Here is a 17,273-nt window from a genome sequence, read left to right on the forward strand (position 1 = left end):
CACTTGATTGCAATACCGAGATTATCACACGTGGGTACTCAGGACTCAAACCCATGCTTGAATGGCAAACACCTCACTGACTGAGCCACCATCTACCTAATCTCTATAGAACTAGACTTTACTGCTGATTTTTAAATTCCTTTGTTGGAGCACATGCTCTAAAGCATTATAAGAGACCATGGTTTCTTGCAACTATTTTGTTTTGTTTTAATAACACCAAAAAATTAAACCATCTTTCTCAACTTTTGATTTTAAAAAAAAGTACTTGAAACATGACCTAATAATGCTTATCACAGCATTATGGAAAGCAAAAATTTCAGGTCCTGGTCCCACCTCCTTCCTTTCCTCTCTTTGGCTTTGAATTTAGCTACCCTTTGTTCTAACTCTTGCTTTATGAGAACACTCTTCAGAACAGTAGATGTTTGTTTCGTTTTCTCTGGCCTGTGTGTGGGTGGGTGAGCATTCAGCATGAATTAAATAAACAATGCTACAAAATGTCATTGCAGTACTGAAAGTCAGTGATCACCCAGTTGCTAGGCTATCACCAAGCAACAGTAAAAAGTAACATAATAGTAGAAACATCTACTAAAGAAAAGAGAGTAAGTATATTTCATTGTGCTTCTAATGAGTTACAGTGTGTCAAATTATTTGTATGCTTTATTTGATATATTATTATAACATTTTGGGAAATTTAGCTCAAAATTCAAATTATTTTTCAAATGTAGTAGAGCCAGGCAACATCAGAGTTAGAATTTTAAAACAAGACTAACTTCTAAGCCATGTTCATGTCCCCATGGCATGTAGTAAAGGCCAGAGTGGTCAGCTCTTCCGCCCAAATGAATGCAGAATGATCAAGAGAGCTAAGGAATTCCTGTGTATCTGGGCTAAACAACTTAACCTACAAACCACTTTTTTTCAATATAAGTTTAAAATACGATTTCAAAAGAAAAAAAACAAACAAACAAGGTCATAAAGCCGAGTTTGCGAAGAAGACCAGTGAATGATTAAAAATAAATATTTTATGATTTGTTCCCATAGGCTTAAAAAAAGCAAATAAACATGACTACAGCTTAGCCTAGAGTAAACTGGGATATTTAAAACACTATGTCCAGTGGTGACAAGCTTGAGTTTATCATTTCCTTTCACAAAGTAGGACTTCTCAGGACCAGGAAGTAAATGTCATGGCCAAGTGACCCACATAACAGTACGTAGCCTGCAGTTGTGTATGATAAAGCTTCAGGATGTCCACAATATACACTGAGGCCCAGTGTCTTAGACAACCAGTAGTAGATAGCAGAAGCATGTTTAAGTATTCTGAAACCCAAGTAATATTTAAAAGAAAATGCATCTTCCATTTGCAACTCAGACCATTATCTTCTAACAATAACACTGTCTGTAGACATACTTGCTTAGCTATTAAATCACAAGAGCTTCCTGAGAGCTTCCTTGGGGCTAGAAATAGTCCCTACTTAGCCAGCAAGCTTAACAACTAGTGACAAACATAAAACAGAAAGAAAGAAAGAAAGAAAGAAAGAAAGAAAGAAAGAAAGAAAGAAAGAAAGAAAGAAAGAAAGAAAGAAAGAACGAACTTCGGCTATCACCATGCCCCCTCATCTATGCAGAATAGTATATTTAACATTTTGGGGAACTGGATATTTCAATGCTGGTATTACAGCATGTGCCTATAACTTCTTTTGTACAATGTTTTTACACTTGGAAATGCCTATATTTCTTGTCAATCATATATCCACGGCTTTGATTGTTATTTACAGTTATAATGTGGACTACTTGTAAAAACTATGATACCCCTGTCATATACAGTACCTCAGCTGTACCACTAACCAAGAATAGGCATGACAGACATAGGAGTGTATCCTCACCTGCATAGCAACAGTATCCAAACTCTCTGTAACACTGAGTAGTACTGATTTCCAGATAGCCTAAGAGTTCTTAAAGGAGATAAGACTGCTGTGTTCTTTCTATATTATAGAAGTCTCCATGGCTATTTTAACTTTGCTGCCTTGTTCTATGTTAATGTATTGGCCAAGATAACAAATTAATAATACCATGTTAACGATATAATAGTTATAAGAAAAGACAAAATTGTTACATTCTATTCCTCATATTTATATTAGGTACATTTTAAGTTTTCTCATAGAGAAAAATAACTCCAAGTGAATTATCTAAAGAAGCATTTATAGTGTTTTGGGAGTTGTTTACTTTTGACTTACACATTAATGCAAAAAGACTCCAGGTGACTATTCTAACACAGCCTGCTTTGGTCCTTGAAGTTGCTTAATACAATTTTTTGGTTTTGTTTTTGTTTTTTTTTTAATTGTGATGGAAACTATTATCAACAAAGTTGGTGCCAGAGGAGTAGGGTCATGGTGATGTTCCTGATGATGTAGGCCAGCAACCATTTGACGTTCATGCAGGGAAGCCACAGAGTTCTGTAAGCAGACGTTTCATGGTGGATGCTGGTGGGATCTCAGAGGCCTAGTAGGTTGATGGGGATGCTGACTAATAGGATCATGCTCAGCAAGTTTTGGATGAAAATCAGACACTTTTTGCAGTTGGAATACAGGACACACATTTTTCCACTGCAGTAAAACCTCATCTGTATTTTGTATAAGCCCCAAGATAATGCATAATTAGAAGTTATTTGGGCTATAATGATTAAGACTGTAGAGAGGTCACTTCATTGGTGCACACCCTGGGTGCCAGACATAGTACAATGATACCAAGTGCCAAGTATAATGTCTGTTTTGCTGTCTTTCAATCTTGTTTGATATGATCCTTCCTTGGTATTCTATCCTTTCCTTTAAGAATGAAAATGTCTACTCAGCCCCATCATATATCGGATATAAGTAACCTTATTTTTGATTTTATAGAGACTTGCAACTTAGAAGTATTTAAGGATGTTGTGGATAGCCCTGGTTATGCCTGTATTTTGATGGTAATTCCACTTTCCCAGGAACATGGAATGAGTCATGTACTCAGATGATGTCTTATGAACCTTCCCCTAAATGAATAAAGGGGCCAATCAGGGAGCAAGTAGGCAGTACTTCTGGGTTGGACAGAGGAAGAGAGGAAGAGGGAGTTAGGGGATTTTTTTGTATGGTGATAGCAAGAGGGCAAGATGTAGCTACTGATGTCTCCTGGCTTATGTGAATCCACCAGGATTCACCACCAGAGGATTTAGATTTAATATGTCTTACAAGATTAGGATTCAAGTTGTTGTGCCCAGTGATTGAGTTACAATTGTTTCTGAACTAAGTTTGTGTGGTGTTTTTCTTCACATGGTAGTTTGACTGGGTTCAAGAGAGAAAGGTAAAGCAGCAAGGCGTGAGTTTGCCAGATGTGCACCACAAAGGCCTTGGGAATTTTAAAGCATGGGGCTGGCATGGTAGCAAACCACCATTGGGAACTTAGTGAGCTGGGTGGAGAGATCTTGGAGCTCTGAGTCAGAGAGTCCCCATGAGATAAGAACTGGCCATCAAGACTGCCAGGGCTGAGAGAAGCTGGGTGTAGTGCAGGAGAACTTGCCTTTCTTTTTAATATTTCACAAAACATGAGGAGACTGAAATCCAACTTTTGAATAATGTTAGTGCTATTTAATCTTTAGGAGCAGTCAGACTAAATGCATTTGGCATTATGAAAAGACCATAAGCCTTTAGGAGACATGCGCACAATATGGGTGTGAAATATCTCCAAAAAGGCTCATGTGCTCATGGCTTGGTCTCCCAACTAGTTAGTCCAGTCAATGAGGTATTAAATCATGAGGGCTATGACCATTTATGGATTCTTAATGTTAGTATGTTACTGGGAAGCAATTGTAAGACGTGTGACCTATCTTGAAAAAGTACATCACTAGGAACATAGGCTATAAAGATATACTTTGGCCCTGGTTCCTCTCTAGTGTCTTTTCTTTCTAGCCCATCAGAGTTTAATTCCACCACATTAGCTTATCTTGAAGACACTCTGCTCCTTTACAGGCCTACAAGAATTAAACAAGGTAACTATGGTCTGAATCTACCGAGTATGAAAAAAACAACTATTCCTCCATTTAAGTTCCTCTTTCAAGTGTTTTTCATCATGATTGGAGGAGGGGAAAAAAAGAGAAAAAAGAGAGATGAAAGACCCACTTCCATGGATTCTAATTTCTAAGTGTGTGTATACACACTTTCAATGTATGGCAAGTCAGCACATGAGAAGCATCCAGACAAGTGAATTACTATTAAAAACGGGGTAATAGAGAAACCTTTCTAGAATAGTAGTCTACGAAATACAGTCCACAAGCCAAACGTACTTGTCAACTGTTTTTATATGGCCCATAGCCTAAAATCAGACTACTTTTTATATTTTCAAGTGTTTCTGCAGAAATGAAAGAAGAATAATATATCACACTTGAAAATTGTCTATTGTAAAATTTTAATGCTCTTATATTAGAACACAACCACACTCATTCCTTCATACCCTCTAGTTCTCTTTTTGCTACAGCAGAGTAGAACCTTCACTATGACCATGTTGTTCAGAGAGCCTGAAATATTTGCTATCTGCCCATCCTAGAAAAATATACATTAAGCCCAGCCTAGCAGAACCAGGCCAGATACGATGGACTTAAATAAGAAGAAGAGATGCTCCTCAAGGGAGAAAGAGAGTTAGTCTTGGGAAAGAACAAGCAAAGCAAACTATGAGAAAGATACAGGAGTCCCTCCAACTGCAGTGTGCATGAGACTGTGGTCAAGGAGAAAGCTTTTGAAGAAAAGATAAGGCAATGGGTTAAAAGTTTGGGCATTGTTTGACTCATAGAGGCCCTTGGCCTGAGAAGGATGAGGAGGAACGAAGTCCTCCCCTCTACCTGGCTACACTTCAATTTTCCAAAAACAAAGTGAGGCTTTTAAAATATAGATTAACTTACTCAAAAGGAAAGGGGTTTTTGTTTTGCTCTGTTCTTTCTAAACTGTTTCTGTAATAGAATGTAAGTTGGATAAAAGAGTGTTAGGGAGAGGCTATAGCAAAGCAGGAGACTGAAAACAAAGGATTAGATAAGGCAACTTTAAGTTCTTTCAAAAAGAATAAGGAGAGCTATGTACATAGACGCCAGGTTGGTGTCTGAATACCCAGAAAGGTGCAAAGACAATATGTTTAACTTGTACTGATTGACTAAAAGCACAAAAGGATATAAGGAAGGAGGGAAATAGAAGAAACAGGAGGAAGAAGGAAAGAAAGAAGGCCAAGCTGATGGATTTCAGCAACTGAACAATAAAGAAATGAAGGACAGATACAATTGATGCAAGAAAGCCAAGCACATTAAAGTTTTACTTTAGTGGATTTTAATGATGTTATGATTTGAATATTCAATGTCTCTCACAGGCTCACAATGTAGATGTATTTAGACTCTCAGTCCCCTAGCGTAGGATGTAAAACCATGCCAGGAAGTTTGGAAAAATAGAGCAAGTTGAGACCTGGAGACTTGTTGAGTACACACCTGAGGCTTAGGTGATTCCCAGCTCCCTGCCAACCTCTGATTTGGAACACGTGCAATGTAACTTGTAGTTACTTAGGCCCAAAACAGACTTCTCCATGCTAATGAGGTACCTAGAGGCCCAGAGGGCTTAGCCAATAAGCTTCCCTTCCCAGAAAATCCTTCCTGTGAAAGGCATTTAATCTCATGCCCACCCTGAGAAGTGGGGTATGGTTTTACCCATCCATTTTTCAGCATGACAATAAATTGTTTAGAACCATGGACTGTATCTTTTCATCAAGATCTGCTGTGGGGAGCCATGGAGAAGACCTTTGCCTACAGGGCTGCAGCCTAAGTCCATAAAAGGTCTTTCTGTGCTCCCAGCATAACTACCACTAAGCCTGCCTCCCCTGAGCCATCATTTCCCCTGAGACAAGTGGGAGCTCCCCTCTTCCCACACCCCAGGCTGCGGGCTATACCCTGTCCCCAGGCCTCAACTCCTGGCTCTGACTCAATTTTCTGCTCTTCTGAGACTCCCAGTAGTGTCCGGATGTCCAAGAGTCTGAGAGCCCCACCAGCACTGTCTGGATGTCCGAGAGTCTGAGAGCCCCACCAGCACTGTCTGGATGTCCGAGAATCTGAGTACCCCACGGCCCTGGTCTCCTTGCAAGGCCCCCACCCCCAGCCAGCTCCAGCTTTCCCACATCTCACTCTGTGCTTTCCCAGCCCTGGAGCTGTGGGGCAAGCACAGTCAAACTCCCTGTGTTCTACCTCCCCAACAGATGTGGGCCTACAACCCTACACTCTAGTGGTATCCTTGCTTTTGGTGACTGTAGAACCTTTAGGAGGTGGGATCTAGCTTTCAGAAGGAAATCTTTAGGAGTTTCAGCTTTTGAAAGAAGTTATGCCCAGGCCCTGGTCCCAGCCTCACTCTCTGCTGCTGATCTGCCATGATATGAACAGCTATACTTTACTCAAGTACACGGAATTAAGCAGTTACTAACTAAACCACTGAAGCTGTGAGCTCACATAAAGCTGTGTTCATGGTGTTTTGTTTTTCAGCTATTATGATTGCACAGAAGTAAAGAGAATTAGGAACAGGGAATATGCTTGGGAAGGATAAAATGACAGTATATGAAATGCAGATACCTCTGTTACAGGTCAAAGCAGAGACAGGAAGAAGAGCTCATCTTTCCAGAGGTAAGTCTGATTTCTTTTTTTTTTATCATGGAATATCATGGTTTCTCCATCTATGGTAATTGAGAGTTTTGCTGGGTATAGTAGTCTGGGATGTCACTTGTGTTCTCTTAGGGTCTGTATGACATCAGCCCTGGATCTTCTGGCTTTTATCATCTCTGGTGAGAAGTCTGGTATAATTCTGATAGGTCTGCCTTTATATGTTACTTGACCTTTTTCCCTTACTGCTTTTAATATTCTTTCTTTGTTTTGTGCATTTAGTACTTTGATTATTATGTGACAGGAGGAATTTCTTTTCTGATCCAATCTATTTGGAGTTCTGTAGGCTTTTTGTAGTCACCTCTTTCTTTAGGTTAGGGAAATTTTCTTCTATAATTTTGTTGAAGATATTTATTGGCCCTTTAAGTTGGGAATCTTCAGTCTCTTCTTTAACTATTTGCCCTAGCCAACGGAGTCTTACGCATGAACCTGAAGAAGGAACCGATGACCGGGGTACAAGAGACATAAAGAACAAGAGCAAGACAGGTGGTCTAATCAAGCTCCAAAGAAACTTTATTTTTTACCAGCTTATAAGCAGTAAGCAAGGAGGAAACTCATAACTGTTCATGGGTGGGAAGTTCCCATGGTTAAATAGAGCATTCTGCCAAGCAGAATGTATTGTTAGGGCAGCCATCTATTTTTCAAGCTAACTGCCTAACTACAAAAGAGTCAGCTGATTGCTTAAAAACAAAAAAAAAATTCAATCCATGAAAATAGAAGCTTGGCCCTGGGAGTGAATCAAACATGGAGTTAAGTATGCTAAGATATACCATTTGCTCCTGGCACCTATTATTCTTAGGTTTGGGCTTCTCACTGTGTCCTGGATTTCCTGGATGTTTTGGGTTAGGAGCTTTTTGCATTTTGCGTTTTCTTTGACTGTTGTGTCATTGTTTTCTATGGTATAGTCTTCACCTGAGATTCTCTCTTCTATCTGTATTCTGTTGATTATGCTTGCATCTATGACTCCTGATCTCTTTCCTAGGTTTTCTATCTCTAGAGTTGTCACCCTTTGTGACTTCTTTTTTAATGTTTCTACTTCCATAGTTAGATCCTGGGTGGCTTTGTTCAACTCCTTCACTTGTTTGGCTGTGTAATTCTTTAAGTGATTTTTGTGTTTCCTCTTTAAGGGCTTCTACCTGTTTACCTGTTTAAGAGGGTTATTTATGTCCTTCTTAAAGTCCTCTATCAGCTTCATAAGATGTAATTTTAAATCCAAATCTTGCCTTTCTGGTGTGTCGGGGTGTCTGGGGCTTGCTGTTGCGGGAGAACTAGGTTCTGATGATGTCATGTAGGTTTGTTTTCTTTTGGTAAGATTCATTCACTTGCCTCCAGAAGCCATGTGCTTATCTCTGGTCTCAGTTGGTCTTGCTGTCTCTGGCTGGAGTTTGTCCCTCCTCTGAGCCTGTAAGCCTATGTCAGTACTCAATGGAGACCAGCTCTCCCCTAGCAGGACCCATGCACATAGGGTTCTATAGTTCCTGGAGCAGATGGTGACCAGCAAGTCTGATTTTTTAAAAATAAGTTGCAAAGAAGGGAGATGTCACTAACTAGGTTTACAAGATAGTTTAGAGGTAAATTTAGAAACTTAATATTCACTGTTTTCAGATTCCACATCAACATCACAGCTTCTAAAAATGACATAGATAAAAGGATAGCAGAGGGAGACTGAGAAAGGGACAGAAAGAAGAAGGTGAGGAGAAACCAAAGGAAGGAAGGAAGGAAGGAAGGAAGGAAGGAAGGAAGGAAGGAAGGAAGGAAGGAAGGAAGGAAGAAAGAAAGGAAGGAAGGAAGGAACAAAAGAGGGAAGGAAGGGAAGGAGGGAGAGAAAGAGAAAAGGATACACAATCATTGGTACATGATTCAAATATTGGCAAATAAGTAATTGCTACTGAAAATCTTTGGTGCAGACTATGAATACAAGAAAATACTGGTTTCATTTTTTTCCTTTTTACCCCACCCAAATTATACAGTTTTTATGTACATCCCAATCCCCCATGTCCACTCCCTTTCATCTTTGAGAGGATAGCACTCTCCCACCCACCCCCATTCTGGTGCTTTGAGTCTCTGCAGGATTAGGAACATCCTCCTCCACTGACCCCAGATGTGGCAGTCCTTTGCTAATTATGTACTAGGGGCCTCTGACCAGTCCTTATATGCTCTTTGGTGGGTGGCTCAGGATCTGGGACCTCCCAGAGGTCCAGGTTAGTTGACACTATTGCTCTTCCTGTGGGGTTGCCATCCCTTTGAGGGCCTTCATCCCTCTTCCCCAATTATATTTTAAGTGGAGCTTGGAAAATAGACCTGCAATACTCCCCTGATTGACCTGCATTTATTTCCAGCAAGGATTATAATAAACTTTGTTTTTACCACTGAATGACTTTAAGAGCACAGAGAGAGTTGAAGGAAATCATTTGACCTTTACCTCCAGCAAACCTAGTAGACACATATGCATATCCACAAAAAATATATGCAGCCACATATTTCCACAAAAACTTTAGATTTAACAGAAATAGATGAATAATCATAAGATCTATAAATACAAGTATCTCCTTGTGTTTTATAAACAACAATAAGAGAATAATGGTATGCAGAGAATGAAAAGTATCTCCACTCTAGATTTATGTTCACTAAGAACTTAGCATCTGCACCTGCTGCAAGACAATATTTGACTTGCAAAAGAAAATAAGTTTTAGAACAAAGCTAACTATATTTACACACTTGGATAATTACTGGAGTGTGTCATGGTGAAGTTAAAGCCTAAGTACCCCCTTATCAAGGCATCCAAGGTCCAGAATGCCAAGACACCATAAGAACACAAGGATTTATATTTGCATCAGAGAACAGTAGAAAATATCCTGTGGATCACATTACAAAGAAAGGAAGAGTGTACCGCTTGATTATTTCATCTAGTTACACTGCCCACCTCCACATCTTAAAATACATTCTATTTTAAATAGGCTTAGAAATTGCCTAGATTTGTCACTTCACAGTCTTATGACCAGTAACTGAGATTATTAGCAAGCACAGATGATTTATGTATCTTCTTATTTGCTGGGCAATACTATCTACATTGTTTCCTAACAACAGAATCCTTTCTCCTCCACCAGGGAGCCCAGGGCCTTCTAGCCTGTGGGCAAGATGGCTGTAGCAATAATTTAACAAGAATATTCAAAGCTGCCTTCTAAAGTCACTGAAAAGAAGGCAACCAACTGCTATGTTAGAAATGATGCCTTAAATCTTGGAGAAAAGATAACAAAGACTTTCCTCCAAGAATTTTATCTTTTAATATGGTTCCTCTATGCTGCTTTTTCACTTAAACTAAAATTCTCCCCATTTACTAAGGGGGAAACAGCTCAGAGAAATATGCACATGTTACGTCTCTCAGGTCTATCACTCATGTCTTCTAGGAACCTGAAGGGTAACACAGTTCACATGATAGTGAACAGAGGCAAAAAGGGGTTCCTACTGGAGTGAGCTTCAGTATTCTACTCCACTCCTACACACTTCTACATAAAATTCTACAGACCAAAAGATCTCTCTCTCTCTCTCTCTCTCTCTCTCTCTCTCTCTCTCTCTCTCTCACACACACACACACACACACACACACACACACACACCACACACACAGGAAAACGCACAAGAGGCAGACATAAACACACATGCATACACACAAACCTCAAACACCAATGAGTCCGGAACAAATGAGTATCCATTATATGAAAACCTGTGTCACCAGAACTATAACCAACCAAACCTGAAATTTATTTGGTTTTGTCTTCATCAGTTTAGGCACACTGACCCAACACCAACATAATTTTGCCATTAATAAAGGGAAGTAACATTGCCACACAAGTCCAAACCAAGGAACAGAACAAATTACTGCCTTCAAAGAAAATAACTATCAGTGAAATATATAACAGTGTCTCAGTGGGTACGGGTGGAATTCAATGGCAATAACAGATTTGTTTTATGCCTTTATTTCATCTCATGGGGAGGTCTTTTCACATCCAATTTTGTTATAATAATAATAATTATTATTAGATATTTGTTTTATTTACATTTCAGATGTTATCCCTTTTCCTCATTTTCCCTCTAAAAACTCCCTATCCCATCACCCCTCCTCCTGCTCGACAACCCCCACCACTTGCCCACTTTCCTGACCTGGCATTCACCTACTCTGAGGCTTCAAGCCTTCACAGGACCAATGATCTCTCTTCTCATTGATATATGAAAAGGCAATCCTCTGCTATATATGTAGCTGGAGCCATGGGTCCCTCCATGTGTATTCTTTGGTTGGTGATTTAGTCCCTGGGAGCTCTGGAGGTACTGGTTGGTACATATTGTTGTTCCTCCTATGGGGCTTCAAACCTCTTCAGCTCCTTGGGTCCTTTCTCTAGCTCTTCCATTGGGGACCCTATGCTCAGCCCATTCGTTTGCTGTGAGCCATGGGTATTTTGATCCCCCTTCTAAGAAGGACCAAAGTATCCACACTTTGGTCTTCCTTCTTCTTGAGCTTCATGTGATCTCACAGCCAATTTCTAATTAACAAAAAAAAATCTTTAATGATTCTGTGTCTTCCAAAATAACTGTCAATTTTTATGAGTGTGATTGCCATTTTTAGCCAAATAACAAAGTCTTAAATCATCGTCAATGTCTAATTCAGTTGAGTATAGTGTCACATACACAGCTATAATCCCAGAAGTCAAAGGAACTGCCACTGAGTTTCAATATCTCCCCTGCTTATGTATTGATAAATGAACTATCCAGGGTAGCACAAACGAAGAAACAAATGATCTATTTCAGTTGAGAATTGTGCCATACATCTGTGATCTTGGCCCTTGAGAAGCTGAGACAGGAGGATCAATAGTTGTGGTTCAGTTTTGACATCATGGAAAGTTGTAGGCCAGACGGGACTTCATTAGGCAAGCCTGGACTAAATAACCAAATCCTGCATCTATTAAAAAATAAGTCTCCATCTGTGTCCTTAGTTTCTATCTTACTTCCCCTCTCTGCTCTCCTATGACCTGAGTAACTTAAGAATGCCTCTACTCTAGAGCCTTCTTGCACAGGACTTGTATGGTCTATTGCTGAGTAGGTAAGAGAATGACTACATGAAACTTTATATTTTCTCACATGCCTTGAGGTTGAGTTTATACTTGAGATTTTATATGCTTTGGTACTATTAACACAATAATTCTCCATAAAGTCAAATAAATCTGAAAACATTACACTCATCCGGTCAGAGAAACAGCTGTTTAAAGTAAGAGAACTGTGTGCTCACAAGCCTGAAGTTCAGCAACCACAAAGAGGTGTGTTGAATTAGAAGGAAGTGACTAAGTAGCTCAGTGACTAGCTAGTGTCTGTCATCACAGAAACCAACAATAGCCCTTATTGACATCAAGTGTGCTTAGATGGTAGGAGGAGTCTTGGTCCCTTGCCTGATTCTCCTCCTGGCTGACATCGCTGGACTGTCTGCCCCTTGAGAGCTGTGAGTCATCTGTTGTTGTTCTCCCTGGCATCAGTCCCCTGGGGACTATGTGTGTGTTTCCTTACTGCTCATCAGTAGTATCTTCTAGAAAACAAACATCTATAGCCTGTGTTGGTACAGAGGAGGAACATCCTATGTCCATAGGTCCATAGAGATCACATTGCATTGCATAATAAGTGAGTAAGTGATTATCTTTTTTTTTTTTTTTTTTTTTTTTTTTTTTTTTTTTAGTGTTTTCTTTTTTTGAAACAGGGTTTCTCTGTGTAGCCCTGGCTATCCTGGAACTCATTCTGTAGACCAGGCTGGTCTCAGAAATCTGCCTGTCTCTGCCTCCCAAGTGCTAGGATTAAAGGCATGTGCCACCACTGCCCGGCAATAAGTGAACATCGTATCAAATGTTCTTGTGTTACATTACCTGATATACTCTCAACAGATTGCATCAAAAATAGAAAGTAAAAACAAAAATAGAAGTTAAACATGAAGCGTACTTCTAAGATTGAAGACTTTGACATCCAAACTATGTGATTATTGACTTCATATTCACACACTCTAACACATTTGAAGACTTTGACATCCAAACTATGTGTTTATTGACTTCATATTCACACACTCTAACACATTTGAAGACTTCTGAAGTCCAAACTATGTGTTTATTGACTTCATATTCTAACACTCCAGCTCACTAAGTGAGGAGAAATTACTGGAAATGGAGGAAGACAGTGATTGATGGCACATTAAAGATTCTTCAGCAATCCAAGTAGCTGACCCATGTCTGACACCACTAGGTGCAGAAAACAAATCAGAGAAATCCACTAAATTCCTCTTATTTGCATCCTATAGGTAGTTCTCTAACCATAATACCAAGTAACAGGTGTGAGAATGGAAATGACCTATGTAATATGTAGGAATTGTATCTCACAATCTTACACACACAATAAATATATTTACTATATTCTATATTTATGCTTATTTTTCACAATGAACATCTATTTTTCAGACCATGAGAAATAATTACCTTTTCACTATTGTGATAAGTACCTAAAGTAATTAACTCACAAAAGAAATGGCTTGTTGTGGCTTGTGTCCAATGGGATTTTGGGGTTTTTTGTTTTATTTTGTTTTTTGTTTTATTTTATTTATTTTGTCAGAAGCACTTACTCTAGAGCAGTTTTGCAGTTTTCACATGAATTAGGTCTGGGCTAGCAACAATAGCAAAGATGCTTATGAGGGTCTCCAGAGCCTGAAACACTATAACCTAGATCCTTTGTCCATGTTCTCTCCCAAAGGGAACATTTAACTCCCCTCCTAGGAGCCTTTGACCTAGGACTGCCAAAGGATATAAAGCATGTGTTTCTGTATGGAAACATGATTTAAATATATATCTCTGCTTCCAACACTATGTAACACTGACACTATCTTACCAGGTTTCTTCTTTTCTCTGTTGATGTACTGTTTATGTTACTGAAAACAGATATTTTTTCTCCCAGAATATATCCTCATTTCACATTCCCCATTCTCCATTCCTTTCAGTTTCTTCCCACCTTGCATTCTATCCAGATCCATCCCTTCTCTATCTCTCATTAAAATACAAACTTAATATAATATAATATGATATGATATATGATATAATATAATATAAGGTAAAACAAAAACTAACACAACAGAATAGGATAAAACAAGCATGCTAAAGAAAAAAGAGCCCAAGAAAAGGCATGAAAACTAGAGGCCTACTCATTCTGACACTCATGAATCCCATAAGCACACAAAACTGTAAACTATAATATACTTGTAGGGTAAAAAGAAATATATATATATATGAAAATAAACATAATAAAATAAAAATAAAAAATAAGATAACATTTAAAAAGCAACGAACTGGGCTGGAGAGATGGCTCAGTGGTTAAGAGCACTGCCTGCTCTTCTGAAGGTCCTGAGTTCAAATCCCAGCAACCACATGGTGGCTCATGACCATCTGTAATGAGATCTGACACCCTCTTCTGGTGTGTCTAAAAGACAGCTATGGTGTACTTACATATAATAATAAATAAACCTTGGACCAGAGCAAGCAGAGGTCCTGAGTTCAATTCCCAGAAGTCACATGATGGCTCACAACCATCTGTACAGCTGCAGTGTACTAAAAAAAGCAATAAACAACGAAGGAAATCCCTGTCATTTTAAGAGCAGCAACCCTCAAAGATGCCATGGAGTTAGTCTTCTGTGTCTATCTACTGCTGGCATTCAGCCTATACTTAGGAGTAGTTTGGTTCCTGAGTGAGACCCATTGGTGAAAACTAAATTTTCATTTGCAAGTGGTTATCACCTGGAGATTGCACCTTAGTTTGGGATGAGGGCATGTGCCCACCTCTCCTTTCTAGAACCCCATTTGGTGCAGCTGTATGAAGGGGCAGTGCATGCTGCCCCACTTTCTATGAGTTCATGTGTGTTGGTCCCTTGTGTTTCTAAGGCCTTATTTTCTTGGTGTCTTCTACCCTTTCTGGTTCTTAAAATCTTTCTGTCTCTTCTACAGAGTTCCCTGAGACCGGAGATGAGGGATTTGATAGACATATCTTCTTTAGGGCCAAGTGTTCCCAGATCTCTCACTCTGTACCTAATGCCATCTGTTTTAGGACAAGGTTATGGCTATGGGTCATAGTATTGAAGGATTTAGACCATGACCATTGGCCAATTGCTTTTGGGGTGTGACAAGTCAACTTTAAAAATGTTTAAAGTTTCAGGAAAAGGATAGCTATAGAAAAGTAGATAAGAGAGCAAGACACCCACATTTTAAAATGCTATACAATTAACCAAGATGAATACATTGGACTTCCTAAAAGTTTTTGACTTTTCTTATAATGGTTTGTTGTTTTAAGTAGAAAAATGAGAAAATATAAATAATGAGACTATGGAAAAGGGTCAGACAAAGGTGATAGATAAACAAAGTCTAGTTCTCCCACCCCCAAGTTAAAAAGATCTGTTCTGCTGCAATAAGATTCCTGGAGAAAAGTACTTAGGTTGTGCCACCCCTTGCTCTGACTTGACTGTCCTCCTTCCTTTGACAGGTGGATATTTCTAGATACTATTCATGTACAAGTGTGAAATGTCCCTGAAGGCTTGGGGTCACTCTTTGAGATCCTGGAATTTAGAGTGAAAAGAAGTGTCCCATTCATGTTCAGCTTAGACCCCCAAATGAACCCTTTGCTGAAGCCCTGACCCTTAGAGGTCAGAGACCAGGCTTCCAACCTCAGCCTCACCTATCAGAGATCCACCTCATAGGAAGAAGCTGTTTTAAGGTGGCCTTTGAAGTTTAGTTTCTTACAGGGTACTCTAGATTGCCAAACTTTAGATGATATTGTTCTTTTAATTTGATGACCTCCTTTCTATTCTGCTTGTAATACCTACAATACTCTTTGAATGCTACATTAAGAGATATTAGTGAGCTAGGCAATTAGTTCCATGGAGATCTCTGAGTTTAATGCCTGCATTAAAACACATCATGAAGGCGGTAGAAATGACTCAGCTCTTGCAGTAGACCAGTTCCCAGCACACCACTGTCTGCAACTCCATTTCCAAGGCATCTGATGCCCTCTTCTGGTTTCTGCAAGTATTAGGAATGCACACGGTGCATGTGCATTCATGCAAAGAAGTACTCGTTCACATAAAATAGAAATAAATAAATTACTTGAATTACAAGTAGTTCCACATTATTGGACAGAATTCCAATTTTACTAAAAAATAATAGTATTAACCCTTTGTGTAGAGAAAAGAAAAAAGGAAGGAAGGAAGGAAGGGAGGGAGGGAAGGAGGGAGGGAGGGAGGGAGGAAGGAAGGAAAGAAGGAAGGAAGGAGGGAGGGAAGGAAGGAGGGAGGGAAGAAAGGAAGGAAGCAATCAAGCAAACCAACTCTAAACCACTGACTTAATTCTGGGTAAATTCTTCTGGAGTACACAGTAGCTAAGGCTAACTAATATAAACTGAGAACTTTTTAAAAGGAACTTCCCTCGATTACATGTTTAAAAGGCATGTCTTTCAAGTGTCGGTCATTATACATTTGTAGTTGCGATCTTAATGGAAAGCTGAGACAGAAAGCCATACGTCCCATCTTCCTTTTGTCATACTTAAAAGAAAATGGATTCACTCAATCAACTCATGCTCACTGAGATGACTAAGAACTCATCAGACAATGCTAATTTAATGGCACAGAAACCTTGTTGGGCTATGGTGACAGTAGAGATATTTGATGGCTCCAAGGATAGGCAGAGTTTTCCTTACATAGCTTGTATCTTCTCATTGTAAGTCACCCTAGATTAGCTCTAATACAAAGCAGGAAAGAGGAACCACCATAGTGAATTGCGCATGTCTTTCCTTTTAACAAAGGAGCTTATTCAGCTCAGGTGGGCTGGGGCATTCCAATGGAGATGTCAGCCAGCCTGAAGCTGGATAACATAGGTGTTATCCCATGTCCGCTGCCCCCAAAGCAGCAGTTTTGAAACAACACTCCATCTCTTCATTGTGCTTTTCCCAATGCCTGAGCATTTAGTACTTGTGCATTCTCTCCTGGTTTCTCTTGTGCTGTTAGGAGATAGGAAAGGGTCTCTCTCATTTTTTTCTGATAAAGAGGAACTGTCATACTTGTTTGAGATCAGAAAAGCAGTAGGGGCAGTTGCCATACTTGGAGAGAAAGAGCTGATCTGGTAAGTTTACTGGTCTCATGAGGGTGGTCAGCCCAGAGACAGCAGGATAATGAGGAGACCACCTGCTCCTGAGCATATGGGCTGCAGCACACAGGAAACCACTCAAAAGTAAGGAAGTCTAATTTCCAGTGATCCGGGATGATAAAATTTTAAGCTATGACAATTTGCATATTAAAGAAAGCATGGTTTCACTTTCTTGGTACTATCTGCTAGGCTTTAAAGCCTTTGGGTTGCCTTTGGGTTGCATATGCACTTAAGAAAAGATGTTTTCTTTGTTGTAAAGTTGACTAAATCTCATAAGAAAATTAAGACCAGAATCTAAAAAGTAAGTACTCAAAGACAAATAAGTTTTGTTATTGATAAAAACTTCTATCTTTATAAAATTAGCCAGC

The sequence above is a fragment of the Apodemus sylvaticus genome, chromosome 16 (assembly GCF_947179515.1).
Source record: "Apodemus sylvaticus chromosome 16, mApoSyl1.1, whole genome shotgun sequence".
NCBI classification, from domain to species: Eukaryota; Metazoa; Chordata; class Mammalia; order Rodentia; family Muridae; genus Apodemus; species Apodemus sylvaticus.